Source organism: Cervus elaphus, chromosome 1 (genome assembly GCF_910594005.1).
Source record: "Cervus elaphus chromosome 1, mCerEla1.1, whole genome shotgun sequence".
Taxonomy (NCBI): Eukaryota; Metazoa; Chordata; class Mammalia; order Artiodactyla; family Cervidae; genus Cervus; species Cervus elaphus.
In genome coordinates, this window is record NC_057815.1 from 87,059,688 (window position 1) to 87,064,843 (window position 5,156).

Here is a 5,156-nt window from a genome sequence, read left to right on the forward strand (position 1 = left end):
AACCGCAGACCAAAAGCCCTGCTGAGCATACACACAAAGTTCTTTTTAAAAATTAGCAGGCCAAATCAACATACAAAAAAATAATACAACATGGCTGAAGAATATAAAGTTTGTCTAACATTTGAAAATGTAATTCACAGTAGGAATAGAATAAAGGAGAATAATCATATGATTATCTCAATAGTTACAGAAAAGGTATTTGACAAAATTCAACATCCATTAATCTGTTTTTTTAAAAAAAGAAAAACAAAAAAAACCAGAAAACATATATCCACACAAAGACTTGTACACAGATGCTCACGACAGGTTTGTTCATGATAGCCAAAACCTGGAAAAAACTCAAACAGCAAATAAATGCATAGATAAATAGTGGTATATCCATACGATGGAATACATCTAAGCAATAAAGATAATGAACTACTGAGACACACAACATGGATGTGTTTCCAAAATAGGTGAGCAAGTAAGCCAGACACAAAAGAGTATGTACTTTACATACATACTATACGTACATACAGGGTTTCCCTGGTGAGTCAGGGAAGGGCGCAATTCACCCTCAATTGTTCAGTCTTATACAGTAGGCAGGACTATTAGGGACTTATATCCTCTATTAGTTTGATTATAAGCTCCTTGAAGGCAGAAAAGGTTTCTTTACCTATTTATCTGTATTATCTGGTATAGTATTACAGCAAGCATTTAATAAATGTCAGCTGGATGGCTGGCAAATCTGTATTCCACATTAAAACATGATAGAAAACACTAAACTGAGGCAACAGAACTGGAAGCAGGGGTAAGGATCTGCCTGCAATGCAGGAGACACAGGTTCAATCACTGGATCAGGAAGATCCCCTGGAGGAGGGCATGGCAATTTCAGTATTCTTACCTGGAGAATCCCGGGATTGAGGAGCCTGGTGGGCTACAGTCCATGGGGTTGCAGAGAGTTAGACATGATTAAAGCAGCTGAGCACATACATACATACAAACAAAAATACAATCCACTTATCATTATAAGGTTTACAACAGGCAAAACTAGAGGGACAGAAGGGAGATCCACATTGTCTGTGGCTGGGGATTGCCTGGGATAAAGGCTCAAGGGAACTTTTGGGAGTGAGGAAGTTTTATATTTTGATCCTGGTGATGGTTACTTGCATATATATATATATATATATATTTGTCTAAACTCATCTAACTCTACATGCAAAGTTGATGTGTTCTTATGTAAGTAATACCTCAATAAATATGATTAGTTTTTCAATGGTAGTCAAAAACTGTCATCTTTTACAGTTCCTTTGCTTTGTCATGGACCAGCATTCCTTTTCCCTCCTTTACCTGGATGTTCGCTTAGGGCCTCAGGGTCCAAGCTGCCTCCGGTTCTGTTGCCTCAGTTTAGTGTTTTCTATCGTGTTTTGATGTGGAATGCAGATTTGCCAGCCATCCAGCTGATATTTATTAAATGCTTGCTGTAATACTCTACCAAATATTGCAGATAAATAGGTGAAGAAGCCTTTTCTGCCTTTGAGGAGCTTATAATCAAACTAATACAGGAGATAAGTCCCTAATTGTCCTGTCTACTCTGTAAGACTGAACAATTGAGGGTGAATTGCACACATTCCCTGCTGTGGAAGGAGTGTGCGATCAGTTCTGACTTGGTGAAAGGGTGAGACCTGAGGTGGGCTTTGGAGAATTCATTGGTAGAGATGGGCACTACATGGATAGGGGTGTGCTGGGAGGTTGGGTGGCCACTTTGACCTGAGGGGAGTGTAAGGAAAGAAGAAGATGAGAAAGTATACTGATGTCCTAGATGTGTAGGAGCACTAACTCCAGGTTGGGACTTTAGGAATTATGACGCTGGATAGGGGTTTAGGGCTAGACAAAAGAGCTAAAATGTTTGTGGGCAGTGTGACGGCTTTGCAGATGATTGTTCTGGTTGGGAGGGTGATCAGAGACATCACCACTTTGGCATCAGCACAGACGAGGGGGTGGAGCAGAGAGGGACCAGGAATGGGATGTAATTACTAGCAGTAGCCTAGGTGATAGGTGACAAGGAACTGAGCCCAGTGGTTGCTGGACTCATTTGGGAACTTGCTGGGACCTGTTGAGATGCTTTGGGATATGAGGTTGAGAAGAGCAACCACTTCACCCATTTAACACATGCCAGCCAGTCTTCCTGTTACAGACTAAATTATATCCTCCATAAAACTCAAATATAGAAGCCCTAACCCCCAGTGCGACTGGATGAGGAGATAGGGCCTATGTGGAGGTAGTAGCGTTTAAGTGAGATCATAAGGGTGAGATCTTAATTCATTAGGACTGGTGTCCTCAGAAGAAAAGGAAGAAACAGCAGAGCTCTCTTTCTGCATGAGCAAAGACCATGTAAGGACACAGTGAGAAGGTGGCCATCTACAAGCCAGGAAGAGAGGCCTCCCTGGAAACCAAATCTGCAGGCACAGTGGTCAGGGCTTCTAGCTTCCTGGAACTGTGAGAAAATAAATGCCTGTAATTTAAGCCACCCAGTGTGCGCTCTTTTGTTACAACAGCCCAGACAGACCAATACACTGCTCACCACCAGATTCCTCACCACCCACCTTCCCAATTCCCATAAATAGAAGATTGAGGGTCCCTGGTGCTTTATATTCTGATGACATACTTTTGTGAAACAGTACCCCAATCTCTGGCTTCCTTAACCCCATTGGCCCTTCCCAACTGTCAGAGTGTGTAATCCCTCCTGTCTCTACAGCTCTTAATTATTTCCAAGTATTTTAACTCTTTTGGATTTTATAACCACTTGTCTCACTTCCTATGACATAAGCAGGCAGGAGTTGGTTTGACCCCATTTTACAGATGAAGAAATTGAAAATCGGGATTTTCGTGGCTTGACTGAGATAACCAAGTGGAGTTGCAAAGTCAGCCCGTTAAATCCAGCTCTCTCACTTCACTGCACGGCTTCCTGGCCTGTGCTTTTCTATGCCTTCGTCTGGAGAGAGCTTTCTGTTCAAATCTATCTTGGAGAGGAGATGTGGGCTGCCTTTGGGCTTCATTCTTCCCTTCCTTCCCTTGTCCTCCCAGCATGCACGCATCTGCGCGCACGCGCGCGCGCGCGCACACACACACACACACACACACACACACACACACACATGCATTTATTTTCATTCTCTCTCCATAGTGTAGCTCGGCCGTAATGTCATAGCAACAAGGAGCTCCTCCTTTTCCCGCAGAGCCTAACCGTGACAGATCCACTGTGGGTAGAGGACAAAGAAGGGATGGGCAGGGGGCTTGCGATGCAACCAAAAGAGAAATCTTGGAAGGTGTGGCAAGAACACTGTAGCCCCTGGGCTGTCTGAACCGCATCCTGGCCAGGGCTCTGGGGGGCATCTTGTGCGGGCCCCACAGTGGGTTTGCTCCCACTAACAGTTAAGGCAGCACCTTAACACATGGTGTGCACATGGTCATAAACCGAAGCTCCTTTCGGAAGTTTGCCCTTCCTCAAGGCTGTTGGTCTGTGTTGAGCTAAAAAAAGAAAATCTGTTTGGAATCACAGAATTCCTGGGAACATGTCAACTCTCACACCCCATTGTCTCTGGAGCTGGCATGCATCTTCTCACTTCTGAGCCCTGTTTTGGGGGACGGGCTGTTTGCGGAGGGCCTATTGTTCCTGAGCAGCTGAGCATGCAAGTCTGGGCCTGTGTGTGTGTGTGGAGAGAGACCACCACTACTGCATCACCCCCCACCAGCCAAATCAAGGATTTCTGCTGAATCACAGACCAGCCCTCTTGTGGCGCCCTGAGGTTGGTAATTGTTCTTGTAGCAAAGACCTGGGACAATGGGATTGGTGAGAAAATTTCTCTGGGGGTTGAAGCAGAGTGGAGGTGGGGAAGTTTTAGAGCATGAAGATTGTCAAGGGATGACATGGGGAAAAGCAGGCCTTGAGCCCAAGGATAAATGGGAAAACCTCAGAGATGAGCACTCTCAGATTACAACACCTGGCCATCTTGAGGAGATGCCTCATGCTGCCCAAACCCCAAGAACCCTAAAGAGGTTAGGCTTCCTGTCCTGACCTTGGCTCATCGGGGATGCATATGACCCCTGGAAGAACAGGATGGACAGAGCCCACAGTCAAGTGGAGGCTGTGAGTTCACACCAGGCTCATCTCTAGCCTTCCTCTTCCCATCCTGAACCAAAAACAGAGCCTCTCCTCATTCCTACCTTTCCATTCATTCTCCCAATGAATTACAGTTACTGAACGTACAAATTTTCTGAAGGATTCATTCACGAACAGAATTGGCCTGTCTTTTCTTGGCACTTGGAAGGCAGCTAGGGCAGTTAGACAGATACCTAGGTAACTCACACGGTCTCATATCCTAAGATACTATTATAAACAGTTCTGTGGGAGCATGGAGCCACAACCACTGGCCTGGGGGTGGAAGTTGGGACGGGGCATAGAATTAAGGAAGACCTTCCCATAGGACATTCTTATTAGGAGGAAGCCATAGAGGATGACCAGGAATCCTCCTGGTAGTGTGGGCTGGTGACAGGGCACAGGCATTCTAAGGAAACAGATGGCAAGGCTACCACTGTAACCAAGTGAAAGGCCCCAGATGGTTTGGGGGGTGGGCAATGAGTGGTCCTGGCAGCCAGATAGGGAAGGACTGAGCCACAGTCAATGTTCAAGGAAGCCCTGCTGACAGGGGAGTGTCCTCCCCAGCGATGCTCCTCGGAGGCACAAATCCCAGGAATGGGGTACTTGAGTCACCAGCGAGGACCAGATGACCCAGTAGCCATCCTGCCCTTTGGCGGTAGCACTCATCTGGACTCCAGATACTGTTGGGGTTGCTAAGCAAGGATTGCAGGCAGGCAGCTTCCCACGCACAAGGCATTTCTCCCTCTGCTTCCATCCCCACCTTGGGACTTGCCGGTGACTCGGTGTGGAGAGTCCAAGAGCTGCCATGACCCTATCAGATGGCAAGGGTCTTTTTTAAAAAACAAGTTCCTAGTTCAAGCCAACCTAAAGCCATCTGGGTCTATAAATGAATGAAAACTTACCCTAGAGTTACGGTTGCAGGAAGGGGCACCCCTTCCAGGGCCCGAGAGTGGGCTCTTGTCTAACACTCGGAAATGTATTATCCAAGGAGACACATGTGCAGACAAAGCAAGAG